This window comes from Anoplolepis gracilipes, chromosome 6 (assembly GCF_047496725.1).
Source record: "Anoplolepis gracilipes chromosome 6, ASM4749672v1, whole genome shotgun sequence".
Taxonomy (NCBI): Eukaryota; Metazoa; Arthropoda; class Insecta; order Hymenoptera; family Formicidae; genus Anoplolepis; species Anoplolepis gracilipes.
The window spans coordinates 6599338-6619120 of NC_132975.1; the positions used below are offsets into that span (position 1 = coordinate 6599338).

At 37.7% G+C, this 19783-nt stretch overlaps 2 protein-coding genes across 6 annotated transcripts in view; one reads left to right on the top strand and one right to left on the bottom strand.

Annotated features, from left to right (window-relative positions):
* Rim (Rab3 interacting molecule) overlaps window positions 1–19783 on the top strand; it is a 206539-nt gene that overhangs the window by 133044 nt on the left and 53712 nt on the right. The window contains exon 31 of one of the 2 annotated variants that reach the window (XR_012046904.1): window positions 11281–12193. The exons of the other annotated variant lie outside the window; for it this stretch is intronic. The gene's annotated coding sequence lies outside the window, so the exon portion shown is untranslated. Of the gene's footprint in view, window positions 1–11280; window positions 12194–19783 lie in introns of those variants that run through there. 2 annotated transcript variants of the gene reach the window in all.
* LOC140667040 (uncharacterized) overlaps window positions 1–19783 on the bottom strand; it is a 32942-nt gene that overhangs the window by 10086 nt on the left and 3073 nt on the right. The gene's annotated exons all lie outside the window — the stretch shown is intronic.

Consider the following 19783-nt stretch of genomic DNA (forward strand, 5'->3'; position numbering starts at 1 on the left):
TTCCAGATTTAATTACGTATCGAATTCCGGGATCGGTGCAATACTACGATAATATTAAATGTGATTAAAAAAAAGGGCGAAATCATCTGCTTCTCTTTCTAATCATAGAGAAGCAAAAAATATTCAGCGAGAAACATGTAAATCCCAACGGTCCATGACGTGCCTACGTACTAAGAAATGTCATCATCCTTGATCCGGTTCCGCGCGAGTCTCTTTTTAACCGCTCTCTATCTTGACGTTTTGTCGTGACTTCTTGAAAATTCGGTAGCCCAGTGTCCCCGCACGTAGGCGCAGTTAAGGACCCTGTATATATCCCTGCGCGTTATCTGAGTCCGGGACGCTACCGTGGATCCTCTCACGGACAGGACACGCGCGCGCATCCAGAAGGAGCGGGAGGCTGGTGTCGCCTCGGTTTTACACGACGTTTATACGTGTTTATGTAAACCCCGCCGCCAGATCCAGCGCGCGCGCACGTGTTGCTGTTGTCGCTGACAACCGATTTCTTTCTCTCTTTCTCTCTCTCTCTTCTCTTCTCCGTCCTCTCAGCCGCCCGGCCTTCGCGAGATCTGACCGTCTCCGTCTCCCTTGTAGAAAGATCAAACTCGAAGATTTTTCAGAAACTGCCGGCATAAAAGATAGGGCGCCACGAGGCCCGGTATGCCGTTGTCCGTCTAGAGTTACCAGGGTCGGTACCGTCGACCTATCACTTCCACGGACCGAGGATATCGGTACAATTCTCACAACATTCCTCGTGGCATTTTTTTTTTACGGGATGATGATGCTTTAGATGAACGCCAGTTGCGACACAGATTACATCGGATAACGCGCTCGTATGGCTAATTATCTCGATATTTATATTACAAGTCTCATTTCTTTCGGATGATCGTTGAAAATGATAAGATGACGATTTTTATGACACTATTATGTTGGATAAACGGTAATTGATTGATAACGATTGACATCTATGTACATCGCTATTTGAATCTGCGATCGATGAGAAGCGAGATTTTTTTCCCGCGATCCTGTACGGCCCTGAACGCAGAGAGAGATTCGCATGCAAAGCGCGCGGTACTTATTCGCGGAAGGTGGCATTTTTTCGGAATGACTCACGTGTATGCGTATGTGTATGTGTGTGTGTGTGTGTGTGTGTGTATGTATACAGTTGTCACGGTGCGGAGTATCTCTTTGCGCCCATCTCTAACTCATAATTGTATATCTTCGCTCTATACCGTAGGAAACGTGTTCCTGTGTTTTACGCGTCTCTGAAAATCGTTCGACCGCCCGTAAAACTTGAGCGAGCAACGAACGTCCGTCCCGGTTTAGAGTTCTTGCGAAATATTAAGGCTACTGGTGTGTATGTGTGTGCGCGCTGCCAAGGAGAGCATGAGAGAAGAAACTTGACTCTGAGTTAAACTAGTTCGTGACGCAGCTACGTCTCGCCGTGTTCTCTAATTGATTTTACTCTACGAATACTTAACTCTTTCACAAGAAATACATTGTCGTCGAATTGATCGATGTAATTTAATTAATTCATAATCAGTTTGCGTTCACAGATAATTTCGCGATAATTATGATTTCCCACACGGTTTTTTACGTTAACCGTGAACGGCGGATGTCGGCTAGATTTGAGAGCATTTCTCTGAACGTAAGCTGCAAGCCGGAACGGCAATCGTCGCCATTCGAGGGTCCTTAAGAGGGATCAAAGATTCTCATCGGGCCGAAAGGTACACGCGCGCGTAGTTCTCTTATACCTCGCTCAAGGGCTACTGAAAGTCTCGTCAACTTTTGCGCGCACGCGGTGGCACTCTCCTGGAAACAGCATGCAAACAGCCGCATGTTTCGAGATCCTTGGAAATGAAAATGAAATAAGCCCCGTGCCAGGCTTACAGCAACGGAATTCAGCGACGTATTGTTGCAGTTTTGTGCACTGGTGCTAAACGACACTGGCAGAAGGCAAAAGAGCGAGAGAGAAAGAGAGAAGATATTGGAATACAGACGCGACAGAGGGCTTGTTAGAGGTCCATTGTACTGAGAGCTTTTCCGCGTCGAATCCACCGATGAACCGAAGGCACTTTTCTACGGTCGTCTCAAACCACTGGTTACATTTTTAAGAGGAAGCGAGAAGGCGTGAGGAAGGAGAGAGAGAGAGAGAGAGAGAGAAAGGGAGAGAGAGAGAGAGAAGATGGAGGAGGAGTGTCCGGTCAAAAGGAAACGTCGGCGGATTAGCAGTTTTGGGTTTTGAGAAGCGGCGGAACGAATTATGTTTCGAGTAGCAGTGTATATACATATACACACACACACATATATATATATATACTGCTTCTTTTATATGTATATATTTTCTTCTCATCTCTTTCTCATCTTCGATAGTATCGGCTATGTGTTCCCTTGGACCATTATTCGCGGTATTCCGTGGCCCTTTTGTCCTGCGCGTCTAATATACCGCTTTTTCTTCTTTCGGGCACCTCTTGCCGCTCTGGAGGATCAATTTTTGCGAGTGGGAAAGATTTTCGTGCGGTTACGTTGTCGTTTTGTATAACTTTCACTCTATTCGTTCATAGAGCGAGAAACACGCGGACAAGTTTCGAGGAAACATCTTTCCAGAAAAGTTTCAATTCGCTCACGTCTCTCTCTGCGCATCTCTCACCCTACCTCTTTCTTCTCGTGGAGAGTCCTGCCAAGTACCCTCTCGCAGAACGTCGAGAAGGAAGTTCATGATTTACGTACGGACAGGGATTAAGTAGGGAAACCTCGCACGACGGATACTTGAGAGAATATAAAGACGAGGGGGAAAATGACAAGGAAAAGGGAGAAATATATTAAGAATGAGAGAATATACATTAACTGCTAACGGCAAGTAATCTCGGAGAAATTTCATTAAACGTCATGGAAATAAAATTCCTTCGATTGCGCGAAAGAGTTTTTTTTTCTTGTTCATCAAATTGTTTGTAATTGCTATTAATTGAATATAAACTGTGATAGTATCAAGAACGAGTGATTCTTGACATAAAAATATAAATGCATATTATCAGAATATTATATAATATATCCGTTTCATATTTCGATATAAAACTACGTTGCAAATTACAGATGTTTATTAGACACTCGATATATCGTGTAGAAGACTGCGTTAATTTTTTTTATTAGCACAAAAAGAATATCATGTTAAAAAATATTATTAGTTTGTCTTGCAGAATCATTGGCAAATCACGGTCGCGATTTATCGCGTGATAATCGGAACATAAAGCCAGGACGGCTCAAGGCAGAAACAATGTTATACACGAGTACGAGGAATGCCGAGTTAAACGCACTTTAGTCACGGTTAATTTGGTTAGCCGACGTTTAGTCATTAATAGACACTGGCGCAGGATCGATCGGTATTTATTGACGGTCGATGATTCGACGGTTTCTCTCGCGTCGATACATACTATGTATCATCGATGGATCTTTCATCTCCGGCTCGAGAGATCTTTCTCGGCGGGGCACTCACTCCAAGTTGTTTTCGTGTGTGGGCCAGTTTTAGGCTTATTAATGAACGGCTCCGAAACTCTCTCTCTCTCTCTCTCTCTCTCTCTCACTCTTTCTGTCTCATCTAGCGATTAGACGCGAGGCGTGGCGGGAAGATCGCTAAATCAGATCGTGGGTGAGTCGCAAGTTATGCCTCGGCCATCAGAGAGACGCACGAGAACGTTATCGCTCTCGTAAATGTGACATTTGGACATAAAAGTGTCTCGTGTATTCTATTTCGTGACAAGTGTACAACCCGCCTTGGGTTTACATTTTGACAGAATTATGTTTCTAATTTTATATGGTTCTATATGGAAAAAAAAGAAAAATTTGCAAAAATCAGAATACATAAAATAACAAATAAAATTGTAAATTAAATTCTTTTAAGAATTATAGATCGTCTAAAAAAAAAGGCACGCTTAATACAAAACGGAAGTAAATTTGTATCAATTTCTCAAAATGACAAAAGGAATAAAATTGTGCTCTTTTAAGTGTATATTATCAGGATGTTATCACGAAATAAGCCGAGTCTTCGCGACGTCGCAAACTGTTCCCGTTTCACAAATTATCGAGATACGACTGCGCGTAACTACATATGGTTATATCGCGACTGACAGAAAAATGGATTTCGGGGAGGCCACGTTCGAAGCCGTTTCGACGTTAATACGATTGCGGTGCGCCGCGCGAATTTATTTGCGAATCGTGACGGTCTGGACGCGCGCGCGCGCGCGGGGGTGAGAAACAGGATAGAGCGGCGAGGGAGGGGGGGGGGATGGGGAAGACCCGTGTGAGAGGGTGGACAAGCGATTGGGAGACACACACGCGGGTGGTTGAAGGTGGAACGACCGGGGCAGCGAGAGGAGAAGAGGAAAAGGGACCGAGAACATAATGTTTCCCACAGCGCGCGGAGTTGTATATTTTACGATATGGCGAGCAATTTGACATTTCGCGCGAGGCATAATTCACGCCCGTGCAGGCCGTGCGTCCTCCGCGCCCCACTTCTACCCCCCTCTCCCTCTTTTCCCATCGCTGTCGCGAAGATCGTGTGTGCGGGCGTGTGCGCCGAACACGCGCGCGCATGAGGAATCGCCCCACGCACGCGTGTGGACACGTACATACATATACACGTAGTCTGCGGGACAGGTACGCGTGCGTCCGAGCGCATCGAAACCATTAGAGTGGTAGAGACTCTTCGTAAATATAACATGGACAGAAAGAGAGGGACTTGTCTCTTTTCTTATAGAGATGAACAGCAGAGGGAGAGAAAGGAAATAAAAAGGAAGTTCTTTTTTTACGCTATTCTATCTAATGTTTGATTTTTGTATTCTATATTTTATTACTTTATCCTTCCCCTCAAAAAAAAAAAAAACAAATGTAAAATAAACAAAATTCAAGTCGCAAATATTCGTTCAAAACACGTAATTGGATTTTTATGCATATTTCATATAGGTTTTTCATAAGATATACACCTTATCTAATTGCATTTACTTTCTTGCATGATACGAATCTATGTATTTTATATAATTCTTATTGACATGCCGTCCGCGTACATTGCCGCAGGCTCCTTTTTATAGTTGATACGCCGTTAGCGTGCCTGCACGTCGTTTCACGGTGTAATTTTATTTATCGAGACTTTTCATACTCGCGAGATAATTTTGCTGTATTTGCGTAAGAACTTGGGTAACACTTTTTTCGCGCGATAGCAATGATTAATAGAGGCCGTATTGAATCTCTTATGCGCGTAGATTCGCACTCTACAATAATGAATGTTTTTCTACATGCATGTATACTCTATTTTTTTTGTCTTTATAAAAATTGTAATATACGTGCACAATGCATCGTAATATTCAGTGTATTACAGTCCATTTATTTAATATTTGAATGCACGGAAATAAATGATCTTTCTTTCTTCTGTTGCTGCGATTACTATTTGAAGAAATATTATTGTAAATTGTACCTTTTTTACCTACGCAAACGTTATAAATTATATTTAACATTAGAATTGACACATTTTATTTATTTTTAATATTTAAAATAGCTTGATTCCAGACATGATTATAATTCTACGAGCATATGTGTGTACGATCAGTATTATCAAAAACTTATTACCTTCATTTAATTACAATGAATATAACATTCTTGCATACGAAGCTCTACGTTTATTAAGTGGTAATTAATTACATTGCGTAGAATTAAACAATCTTCGTACATGCTGCTTATATTATCGCGCAATTCTCAAACAAAATATTACTTGTCATCTACGTATATTTATTATTTAACAGAATATTGTCGTTGAAGTTATTTTGGAATATATATAGAAAATTGTACGCTAAAATCGCTGAGTGAATTATAGTGATAAAACAATTGTGCATTCAATCAAATATATACCCGCGATATATGATTATAGCACGATTGTGGAGTAAATTTGTATCATTACGTCGGCTTTATCTGCGTCGTAAATTTTCAAAATTTTTATACTCGTGTGTCGCTGCAAATTTTCACGCATACAATGTTAACTTTATTTTTCCATCGAAGAAGAATTATTATTCTCATGTACAGAAAAACTTTTGATAAGGATGATTTTATGCGCGTTTGAGAAAGTATTCAAGTTATATGTCATCTTTTTTAGACTCTCTCGTCACTTCTTATGAGAAAGTTATAACGTGCCACACATGGGCCCCTCATAATTTCCCGGCCAGAGAGGGTATATGAAATGAAATTACAATATATAAAATGGCCAACGTGGCTCGACGTCAAAACGGCCTAAGACATATATCCGTATGAATTTTGACATGGCCCTGTAGGTCAATTTCTGACGCGAGTCCGTAGGACAGAAGGTTCGCCCGATCTTGTCCGTAGATTAGAAGAGAAATTTGTAGTGTTCATCATCGGCTATATAAAAGAAAAATAGATTCACGCCTATTTTTTATAGGCATCAAAAAGATGCCAAGATAGAGAGATTTTATTCATTAAAATTTCAATTTATTAGATTCAAAATTACATTATGTATATTTATGTATTGCACGTGCATCGATAAATTTTTGAATAACATTTATATTAAAGATAATACGTTTTTTTTTATTGTCACTTTGTTGCGTTTAATAAATAGCAAATATAATCGAAGATATATATTATCATTTTCAGTAAACTTAAGATTGAACATATAAAAAAGCAGGATATATTGTACACACACACACACACACACACACACACACACACACACATTGTCACTATTAGAGCATCTATGTTGAATCGAATCTTGGCTTCCATCCATTTCTTGAAGAGAGAAAAGTTACTCAATTGATTACTTATGTAATCGAAGCAAATTTGAAGAATAAATTGTCTTATATAGAAACACTGTCATTATTTTTTGCAACAATTAAATCATTATGAAAAATATTATCTTCACAACGAGTTGACGATTTTTCATTACGAGCTCGTTTATTCGCAGCAGCTCGTGATTCGCGCGCGTCCGACGCGTTAACGAAACGCTAACGGAACAAATTCGAGCAACAATAGGAAGTCGATCTCCGTCTCGTGCCGAGTTGCGAAGTCTCACGGTCAGGAACCGGAGGCACAAGGTGGACACGCGGTCACCGTGGGTATACGACGCGAATGCGTCCCTACATCTGCCCGCACTAACGACCTATGTAAATGTTCTATCTGTTATCCTTGTCTCTTATCATTCTTTCCTCCTTCTTTTTCTCCTTCTTCTTCTTCTCCTCTGCCTTTTGCCCGGCGACGATTCCACCGTGGACGAGAAGGTAGAGAGACACACAAAGTGAAAGTGTGGAAGAGAATCCGAGCGAGAGAAAGAGAGAGAACCCTTACGAGGAAGAGACGGTGAAGCTGCAAGAGAAAAGAGGATACTCGAAAAGAGGAGAAGAAGAGGGCCCGGCATTCCAGAGCCCGGTCTCGACCCGCGACCCTCGCCCCCTAAATCATCCACCGCAGCTAGGCCGCAATTCCGTTTTGTTTTCTCCGCTCCTCTCTGCTCGTTCCTCCTTTTTTCCTCCCTCCGCGCGCCGTTTCTCTTTTTTTTATTTATCTCTCCCCCCCCCACCTCCCCTCCCTTTTTCGACCTTTTCTACCAGACCACGGAGACAACCGACCGATCCTCCGCCCCCTCTTTCTCGTCTTCTTTCTCCTTCGTCCGCCAATGTTCCTCCGGCGCGTTCTGACGGGAGAGAACTGTGGGAAAAACGTAGACCCGCGCGACCCGTTACAAGGGTGACGGGCTACGATAATGAGCCCCTCGTAAGGATTCGACTTGATCTCTGACTCGGTCGACACGTCGTTCGCGAGAGATTGTGTTACGTGGTTATCGGTTTTTCTAAAGTTTGACGTTTGAATGAGTTGGAACAAATCGATACGGAATAATGCCAATAAAAAAGAATTAGATCTAAGCTAACGTTATATATATATATATATATAGCATATGTTTGGTGCGCCAATAGTTGTCAAATATGAAAGTGTATTGGTCTTTTAATATCTTAATTTCTCAGCTTATACAGACGTTCATATTAAACTCGAATTTTGTTTTTATACATCTTGAAATATGTTATTAAACACATTATAAAATTTAAACATATGATATGTGTATCTATGCATTTTTAAAGAGATAAACCAGCCTATCGAATCACAGAGATAATATTTTTGATATAATATTTATAATATCTTTAAAATTATTATTATATAGACAGGCTATTTAATAACGAAAATACACATTTACATATAACTACATGTGTATGTACATAAAACTCGTTTCGTGAAAATAAATTGCAAGCGTGACTGCAACTGTGATTTGCAACATATTGTACAATTGATATCAAAATAAATTTCGGATTCTTTTTTCTCTGATTGCATATATTTAATAATAATCGATGTGCTTATAATTTTGGCAACAATTGAATGATACATATAATCGAATGGCTCATCGCGGATTGATCGATAGAATTCTTCGTGGTCTACAAGGACGAACAAGAAGTATTCACGATCACGATCGCTTTGCGCGTGCGCACGTCTCGACACCGATGCCGGTATTTAAAAACCGCACCGAAAGTATAATGTTACGGACACTCGATATTTTCTCGATGATCGTCATTGTACGACGGCGTCTTTAACGTACGATCGAAGGGAAGCACCCCGGTATTATTCGGCCGGCAGCTACCGTACCGGACGATGACGAAACTCGGAACGATTTACCCCATCTTCGGTTACCCGTTCGTGTATATTGATGCGCAACAAGAAACGTAAGATGTCCCCTTTTTCTCTTTTCCATATAAAGTGATTTGCCGTTAAAAAGGATCATGGAATTGCAAGTAGAAACTGCTCGATGACCGCTGCGTGCATTTCAACCCTCCGGGGCTAACTGTTGGGACATATAATCGAGAATTAAGTTCGAAAGATTTCCCTAAGATTATTAGAGATGTACAAGATATTTACTTTTTTTACTTGCGTCGGATTACAGAGTCTTCAGTCAAATAAAGCTGATTTGTTTAAGTAAAATTTAATTGAGCTTCTCCACAATTTTTCTTTAACTATACACAGAAAGAAAGAATATTCTTACTTTGACAATATCTTTAGTTTCAAAATGTAAATCTTGAAATGAGATTATATTGCGTTAAACAAAAAAAATTTGCTTGAATGAAGACATTTTATACAGTTCAACCAAGAAAAATATATTCTTGTTGTTTAAGAATAATTTTCTTGAATGGAGAGGAAAAAATGTTGGATAGAAAATAACACATGTTCAAATCGAAGTTTATCATTTTCTTAGAGTTAAAATAATTATTTTTATTCTTGAAGTGACAATTGTAGTATTGAAATAAGATTATAATATTGTTGAAATTTAAAATTTTTAAATTCTTCCAAGAAGATTATAAATTGTTGCGTACATATGAAACAATAAACGCGTTCATATGAGTATATAAGTTTTGATTTGATATTTTTTTTCTGTGTATATATACTGTCTTTAAAAAAAAATTAATTCTCTTTCTTTCTTTGTAGACTGTAATTCTAAATATGAAAAAGTGTAATCTTGTCAAAAATTTCTATAACAAACAAAAGCTAAAGTTGATCGAGTACATAGAATCCACAAAAAAAAAAAAAAAAAAAAAAAAGAATTTCTTTGTCAATTAACGCTTAAGTACGTTAAAATTAAAATGTATATGTTATCTCACAATCTTTTTAGAAAATTTAGATCAGTGGCAGCTTTTTAAATCAGTGGCAGCTTGAAACGCGTGTGTCGTCCAGAAAATATCACGTGCCGGAAAACGGAGTATTTAATCATCCGATAAATATGTACGCGCATTCCGCGCGTGTCTTTCAGCGCGCGTTCGTTAAAATCCGATTCCGATTAAACGGCGTGTGGAGCATATCACGGGAAAATATCACGTGCGAGGGCAGAAACGTCCGTACGGCCGCCAATAAGCGCCGATGCAGCGGACTTTTTCGAGAATCGCAACATCAACCGGCGGACGTCTGGCTACAAACAGAATAACATACAGTCGCTTAACCGGCGCTTAAATGCCCCCCCGAACTATTTTATACAACACCGTCTCTGTTCATCCGGCTGGCTCGAGCCACCAACCAACCTATATCCAGTCGAAGGAAAGGAGCAATAAGAACGAAAAGAAAGAGAGAGAAAGAGAGAAAAAGAAAAAGCGTTTAATTCCGAACAGAAGAGTGGAGCGCGGAGTTATTTTCTTGTCGAACAGCTTATCTTCGACTCTGGAAGATAACCAGAAATGTTTGATTTCTTTTAGCGCGTCCCCCTCCTCCCTCCTCTTCCCCTCCCACCCCCTCCGGTCCTGCGGACGCGGGATATCTCATCTCGCATCTTGCACCTACGCATTTACGTCAGCCGGCGCGAAACCGTGCGCTCTCCTGGAGAGAGCGTCTCGAAAAAAATTCGGAACGCACGATCGTAATTTGCGGGAAAATCGACGGTTACGCGTTCCCGCCACGCGATCGAATTCACACAATCGAAGGCTTGTGTAATTTCGTTTCTATAATTATCCGTAACGTATGCCCGCCGTTTGCATACATAAAGGGCCATACATCGTCGAATAGTTAGCATGAGAGCTGGTACCTCGGACGTCTTTTTGTATTTTAGCGCCGTGTAAAATGTCTTATCGTAATATTTCTATGAAAGGCGACGTATATATATATATATATAAATAATCGCAATGGAATTGCGAACATTTTCATACGGACGTATAATCGGAAATTGAGGGAATTTTTTTGCTAATTAATTTCTAATCGTGCTGCACCATGGAATGCGCATTATTTCATCGGAAGGAAATTACTCGACGATTTATGATTTGCTTGATAATCGCATGTTGTACGATTTACAACGATTACAACGAGGAACGCGCTGTCAATGCAAATAAGGTTGCAAAGGTTGACGAGCGTTAATATCCCGAGATGCGGCTGTCGCGAAGCATTCTGTGTCTGGTAGCTATACGACTATCACATCAGTTAGCAATTATCGCTGCGCATTCCCAAAAGAATCTGCGATAAAACGGCAACGTTAATGAGAAACCTGTTTGTCACGTCGTGAATTCCTCAAAGAGACATTGTACACACCGTATTAATTGTCAATTTAAATGCAAGAAGATTAATGTCAATGTGACGGTCAATCCGAAGAATCTGTTTGGTGATGTCAACGTGATGACATCATAAGATGTAGAAATAATTTTCTTTCGAGCGAATGAGAACCATCAAAATAAAAAATTACGACCTTAGGAAAATAAGCATTTTTATTTTCAGACGAAGAAGATGAAGCGTGAAAAAGAGATAAAAATAATTGGTAAGTTGAAAATTACTATGTGTTAAAAAAATAAGAGACGTTAATTCGTCTAATTCATATATACGCGCGATGTTAATGATGAAAGCAATTTTATGCGTGCATTGTGAGTGTTCGTGGTTACGTGGAAAAGGGCCGGCAAGCGTGGCACCTCGTTATTTTTTCAGCTGAATGATCAAGAGAGACCAGCTATTACAGGCGTCTATCGTCAAAAAGTATACCCGTATTTAAAGAGGCAATTATCTCGTCTTGTTTTTGAAGAAGCCACTCACATGCCATTCGATTCTTAATAGGGCTGCCTACGTAAATTGAATAATCTGTGCACTCGGATACGTTACTACAACTCACCGGATATGCCTGAAATCACAAACAATATCTGATATTTAGCATTGAAAAATTCAGCATTCATAAAAATTATCCAAAATATCTATTCACTACTCTGCGTGAACAGAAAAAATATTTCAAACGTAAAAGGAGCAGCAATCTTATTTTATTTTATATTATATTAAAAGTAGAACTCTTATAACTCTGATTTTACCCCTCAATTATTTTGAAATAAATTAGTTATACAATCGAATATAATATCTAGAAATATTTGGATACTCAAGTAATATGCGAGATATTCGAATATTGATAATTTCTATTAATCCGTTGCGGTCTCATCCTTAATTGTGATATTTTCATCGTTCGAGTTTTGGTTCAGTTGTTTCGCTCTTTATTGGCTACCTGTCAACGTCGACGCATGCTATCAATTGTATCAACGTTCGCTTTTGGCAAACTAGAGACAGGCATTGAGTTTATAAAGCGCAACCGTGTCATCTCTCAATTTAATATTCTAATTAGTTAATAGAATATAAATGCATACATCTATTTCAGTCTTAAGTTGTTCATTAATATATTTTTAGGAGAGAAAAACAAACTGAAAAAACTGATATTAGAAATTATTTTCTTTTTAATTTCTTTAAAAAATTGTTTAATGTAAAAACAATGATATCAGCTTTAAAACTGATTAATATTTACATTATATTTTATTTGGTTAATTTAAAAACATGGAGTTTTTACTAGCACGATACGTGATATAATAATGATAACAAACAAAAATAAAAGTTATCGCGTAAACTAAAAAGAGTTTCTTTAAAAATCTTGTGTTGATTTAAAATATTATATTAATATAATAACGCCAAAAATATATATAAAATTTTTGAGTTGCTAATGTTATTATTTTAAAATAAACGTACGTGTAATTTGAATTTCACCAGCAGTACATGCTATGTATTGCGTGTAAATTATTGTAGTGTTTTAATCATTATTTGTACGCTTTTGAGCTCTATAGTTTCGCATACAAAATGAGTTATTCAATTTTTATGGACCGTTGCGAACTAAATTGACGGGTTAAGAGCGCACTTTCGACACCGTCGCTGCACCACGTAGCCGAGATCGTTAGAGCTTTCATAGGTGAGAGAATGCCGGGGGCCACGACTAAAAGATGGCCTGACGACCGGACACCCGCCACTTTTGCAACAAATCTTTCTGTCTAAATCAGTTTCGAGTGAGAGATAAGTGTTTCAGCATCGACCCTCATAACTTGATGAGAGAGAAAAAGAGAGAACACTCGTAAATTAGGCCTACTAATTCAATACACTGAGAATTATATTTTCTTTACGATAAAATACCTAGAAAATATAATCTGGATTGATAGAATTTAATTCTATAATATAATTAATACAAAACATGTAGAGTCGGAAGTAGTACAATCAAAGAGAAAATAATTTCTCATATAAAAATAAATAAAAATGTAGAATAATACTCTTTCGTGTAATCTTTTTTCTTTTAATTAAATCTAATTGATCTACATTAAATTACATACTTTGCAAATATTTTTTTCTGTACGATTTGTCAACCGTAATTTTCAAAAAGATAAGTTTCGAATTTTGTTTTCATATTTTATATTTTTGAAAAATTATTTAGCCACATTGTATGTATTTTCCGGAATATATCACGAGAAAGCAATCTTTTTTATTTATTTTTCTAACACTCTATTTATTTTCTGATTATTTGTGTTATGTCATATTTTTATGTACTTTTTTATATATAATATATAATTAATTTTTTTTATAATATTTATGTATAATATTTTAAAACGTAGACAATTAAATATTTAATAAAAATGTATATACATATATTTTATTCTGTTTTATTGTCACTTTTTCATATTTATTTTCACTTTCAAAAATGTTATCCTCCATTTTTTATTTACTTTTTCACGAGAAATTATATTCTTTTCGAGTTGTACTACATTTTCCGATTTATTTTGATAATTTTGATTTTTAATGAGACCCGAAATAGTGCTAAAACAATATAGAAAGAGAGAGAGAGAGAGAGAGACAGACAATTAATTTAATATAAATATACATATACAATTTACATTTCGAAAATCATAATATATAAAAATTTTGCTGGTTATTTAGTGTTACTAATTATAAGAAACTTGATATATTTTTGTATGTTTTGTGCTGATTATTTGTAAAAATATTATTTTATAATATTTGGAATTACCTTTGTGCGACATATGTATTTAAGTATCTTTGAAATACATCAGTTATTATTTGAAAACAATGTTTTATACTAGTCAAGAATGTGAGACGAAAGTTTTTGTCACGCGCGCGTGTCAGCAGTTTTATTGATGTATAAGTAAGGTTGCGGACATATTCGAGAAATCTCTGGAATTTTCGAACGAATAAATAAGATTTATACATGATAAAGAAACGTCTATAAAGGCTACAGAAATCATAAAAATAAATCTTAACAAATATATATACAAAACTAATGATATAAAATAGATTATATTATAATACGCAAAGACAAATATATTGATTATTACAAAATTTAAAAAAATTTTTATAACACTTTAATTTTAGTCTAGTTGTCTAAAATTTTGTGTAGATAAATAATTTGGCATGACTAATTGTGTAAGCTATAATTCAATTTATAATTTCTATTTGACAAATGTGAATCATTATATTTTAAGATGCGGCTATTTTTACGACAAATGAGTGATAATTTTCACTAATTAATTAATTCTTTATATTACGTACATTGCGTTGATATATCGCGATTCGCTCAATTACTGTTCGATTGGTTTTTCAATAATAATATAATAGGAACATATAATTTCGTCTCTTCATCTTTCCTGTCGCTCTGTATTTTATACTATCAAAGATGAGCGAACACGCCGTGTCGGGCGATCGATGAAAGTGTGGGCGGTCAAGTAACAAAGCGTGTGGTATAAACAGAAACGAGGGGTGGTTTTTTATTGACGGCTGCTTTTCGAGGTGCAGGCGCGAAGAGGACTGTCTCGGGTCCTTATCGACCCACGAGGTTGTCCGTGGATTTTTCCGTGCTGTTTACCATGCCGGCGACGCTTGACAATTCATTTCGCAGCGCGTCAAGAAAGTACAATCGAACGTTATCCTTTCTTACGCACTTTTTTCATACATGAAATTAAAAGAAATTTCTGAAAGAGGAAATTACTAGGAGAAAATCTTGGCTAACAAAGAATTTATTTACACACACTAAAAATTTTTGTGCGAAAAATAATTAATCCAGAATTCGAAAACATAGTTTTTAATTCAAATGTAATTATTATTTTATGTTTTCTTTTTTAGCTTTTTAATTTCTATAATACATTAGTTATATATTGTTTCAAAACAATGTTTTATAGAACACTTTCAATAACGTTCGACAATAATTTTGTGTATGTTTATATTTTTATCAGTGGCAAAACCCCCCCCCCCTCCTCCCCGACGCAAATAACATTGTAAGCACATACATTCGAACGGATAAATAAATATATTTTTCTCCTGAGAAAGACAGAGAGAGACGCAATTAATATCAAATTCTAACGAATTTTTTATTTCAAACTACATTTTTTAAAAATTTCGATAAATCATAAATCAATGGACGCCAAAGAAGATTAATTTAAAAATTAATTTTTTGCGTTTTGTTGGCGAGATGGTGTCAGAGATACGCGATGCATGCATGATCTATCGATCTTCGTCGGACATTCTCGCAGATTTGTATTATCTGTCAACCGCAGATCCGCCATTCGGATGATATCAGTCCGATTTCACGATGTTTTATCTCCAAATCGAGTTTCTCGATCTGATCGAGGTGCGCGCGCCATCGTCTCGTTCCATCGATCTTCCCGACAGAAAAGATTTCGATAAGTCGTCGATACGATAATCTCGCGTCCGCATCGTTCTCCTGTCTGACCTCGGTGCAATGCTGCTGTCATCGTTCCTAGAAAAGTATTTCTCCCCTCGGCTTTGTTACGCAAAACGCATAAATTTCGCGTGGCCTCCTCTTCGTCTAAATCGCGCCTCTCTAAATACGGTTTACGGTCTATTAACTTTGCATCTTTCCGTCCAAGAGTTGGCACAGAACGGTACAGAAATCTACTTACCACCCCCTTCCCCCCCTGGTATTTCGTACGCTTATCTCTCTTGATCAAAGTATGACTTACGCTTAATCCATCACGCAATAAATTTTCCGAATAATAAATGTTTAATTAATAATAAATGTAGTTTCAAAGTTTCTACAGAACCGCGATTTATACTTCGAAATATGTTTTCTAAGGATAATATTTCGCGATAAATCCAAAATGTAGAAACATACTGATATTATTGATTGATTATTCCGCTGTCGGCATAAAAATTTGCACTAATTTTTGTTCAACTTTATTCGATTTATATTCTCAGATGAGATACCGGATCTACAGTTTTAAATCTTTCCGATGTTATACATTCTATTCGAGTTATCTCAAATTTCTAGATATCATACAAATTTCTTTGTGACTCGATAAATTTCTACGCGTGTCCCAATACGAATCCGACCTGATTTTCAGTGAAATATTTCCGAAAATGTCATTATTCACGCCCGCAAATAGATACACTCGATACCGCCGTCGATTTCCAGCCGGTAGCTCTCCGGTTGAGCAAATATCGTCTCGCGCTTCGGGCAACGCTCCTCGTGTGGCCTCGTACTTCTCTTCTCATAATTTCTCATGGCCTTTCTACCTATCCCGGCTCCTTTCTCTCTCTATCTCTCTTTCCCTCTTTCTTGCTCTCGCTTCTCCTTCTCTCCTCCCACTGTCTCGAGACGCATCTTTCGTACCGCTCGACACGAAGCGAGTACGAGAGCGAAGCACCAGTTCTGTACTTTTCCATCGTCGACCCTCTCTCTCTCTTTCTTATTTTCTTTCTCTTTCTCCCTTTTATCAGGACGTTTTACGCCCTATTCGTATCCCGACAGTGCAAGAGTACGAAATATGCCAGCCTCCGCCGAGAGTAATTGCCTTTACGCTGGCTGGCGGCGACTCACGATCGCGAGCCCTGCGGATCGGTCGTGGAAACGGTAACTCTACCACAGCCATTTCAGGAGACAGCGTGACTTCCGGCAAAATGGTAGCGATTGCCAGTGATGTATATTGTTTCAAAATATATTGGGGGGGAGGGGGACAAAACAGTAATATAATTCAGCTTCTTTCTACAAACATACGTAAATAACGCAACAAATATAGTTTCATCATTTTAACTCGCTTTATTTTCACTGTTACTCGAGTTCGTTGTATATAAATTATCCGATTATTCTAACAATTAAGCAATTAAAGATACATTAAATTGATCTTTTTTGTAGTTTATCAATTTATAGATAAATCGATATAAATTATATATCGGTTTATATCGACATAATCAATATTATTGATAATTTTATGATATTTTCTTTCAAAAAAAACATTTAACACATATTTTAATTCATTTTGCACTATTTTAATAAGCCTATATTAAGCCTCTATTTGCAATCTCTAGAAAAAGCCGAAATGATTCAGAGAAATATCCACGAGAAGCATAATGAAAAAAGAAAAAGCATATTTCCTGTACTTTATTTATCATTGACAGCGACAATTAAAGGATCAACGAAACCGGTTCGCGTAACTTTTTTTATATGTATGCAAGTTTGGTCGCAGCTTGAGCGAATAGCCATTTACTCGCCTGTGTCGTCGTCGTGCATTCTAGCTCTTCCCCCGACACAGTATTTCGCCCCCTACTTAACGCTTATTCCACGACATCCCTCGTGACGACTCATCCCAATATCATCCCCCTATTCTCCGCGTCTAACCCTCCGAAAATCCTGACCAATGGCGTATAAGCCAAGGGGATCCATTGTCGATCTGACCAATCGCCGTTGCTCGTTCCACGCACACGCGAGATCGTTCTGCGCGTGTAACAGACTATTCTTTGCGCTTCCTTTTTTTTCTCTCTTCTCCCTCCCCCCCCCCCCCCCGTCGTTGCGGAAAAGGGGCGAGAAGGAATAAGCTACTTTAAAATGCATATCGATTTATACCTAATGACTGACCGGGTCGTCTCACCGGGTCGCATCTGCGGATTAAAAGGATGGATCTCCTCTCCGGCGACGAAAACAATTCGAAGCGGCGTGCACTTTGTTTCCCAATATTCGCGAGCAGTAAACAGATTGCAACCAGTTGGTTACGATTTGCTCTTTATATCGCGAAGACCGCGGAGAGTATACGGTAATATTTTAGTTCGTCTCAATTCGCCCGTATTCCGGCATAACAGTTATGGTAAACTAGCGTTTCGATACTGTGATTCGAAATCATTTCTATGCTAATGGTGCTGCGCTTCATCGATCATCGTTAAATGCAACGTCACCGAGTCCCGTACTTGGCTATTTTGTGCTTGGAATCTTTATGGTGCTAAAGCACGATATTATCACATTATGATAATACAATCGTGATTTGATAGTATCACACTGCGTGTGTTACTATTAAAAAATAAATTATTTCTATATATAAAAGAAAAGATATTTAGAATAAATTATAGCTAATTATTAAATAATCATAACAAGAATAATCACCAGTAATTAATAGTTTAAAGCTAGAATGAAAAAGTATCAATTCCGAATTAATGCAATCGCATAAATATACATATAATGTACAATTATCACACTTTTATAAAATTATTTAAAATATACATACATGTATTGATATAATTAATATTCCAAATATAATTAAAGTGCATAGAAGGAACTCGTCATTAAAAGATTTTAGCTTTTTAAAAATAATATTCTTTACATATATCATTGCATAATTTATTTTATAATTTTAATACTTCAAATAGCGTCAATTCTCGATGAATAAAATTATACATCACTCAAATTTGTTTCTGTCTGAGGAAAACAATGGCAGAAATGTGTGAAATGGAATACATATCGAGGAAAATATTTACCGTGCCACTTGCGAGGGGACGAAGTAGCGCTGCCAAATCGTATTTGCGTATTTCGACGGACGGCGGAGTGAAAGAAGAATGAGAGGAGCAGGGAAAAAATAAGCGTAATAAAGAGGCGTGATGCGTGTACGCGTTCGTTCAACGAGCAATGTGCGAAAACAATGCGTGAAGCCGTGCATGGATCGAGGATCGTTTCTCGAAAACGCCAATTTATTTCGACGAGGGTCGCAGGAGGGTCGCCACGAGCAGAAATGAGTTTTTATTCATCACACAACGTCTGTGTTGGCGCCTTCGATCGTTTTTTAAACGGACTTATTTCGTTCTTCGTATTAAGAGATGTCAACATTGTAAGTAAACATTGCGCATTCGTGTTTAACAGAAAATCGTTTTGGGTGCTAAAACCGATATGAAACGGTCCTCGATCGGACTATAGAATGTAACGTTAATAATGTCGCTAATATAAAAAAGAAAAAAAAAATTAGCTCGAATCGCGATAGCAATCAATATTTATATAGCGAATGTATATAAATATATCCAAACGATTTTGAAACGCGGTCTCAAGCTCTCCGTAGGGGACACAATAGTTGTTATAACAACATATATATCTCAACGCACGATTTAGGGTAGCACAGCGTCGATCTGGGCGAGTCCCAAACTGTCAACCGGTGAAAGAGAGAGGAAAGGGAAGGGAGAGAGGGGCATATGAGAGAAAGAGAACTCACACACTCCACAATGGCGTCGGAAGGGTGGCGTTTGTTATAAATGAAAACGAAATTTAATCACACGTGATAAACTGCCCCCCATCGCGGGGTGGAGTACGACGATGAAGTGCACGAATCCGCATCGTGCGACCGAAAATACGGGCACCTGCGAATGTCGGTGTATACCTCGCGTGCGATTTCATTATTAAAAGTCATTAAGAGCGGGTGGCTGAGTGCGAAATAATATGCACGTTTGGCATGTTATTACACATGTTTCTAAATTACGTGATGGGAGAATAATAAATTTTTCTAGGAAACCAACTAAGAGTTATTATATATTGCTGATAAAAATATGTTTTCTTTTTTTGATATACGTTTTGAATTTATTTGTTGAGTATCTTTCTATTTCTGAATGTGTAAAGAAAGAAATTATATATGTATAACATTATAGAATAGAAATT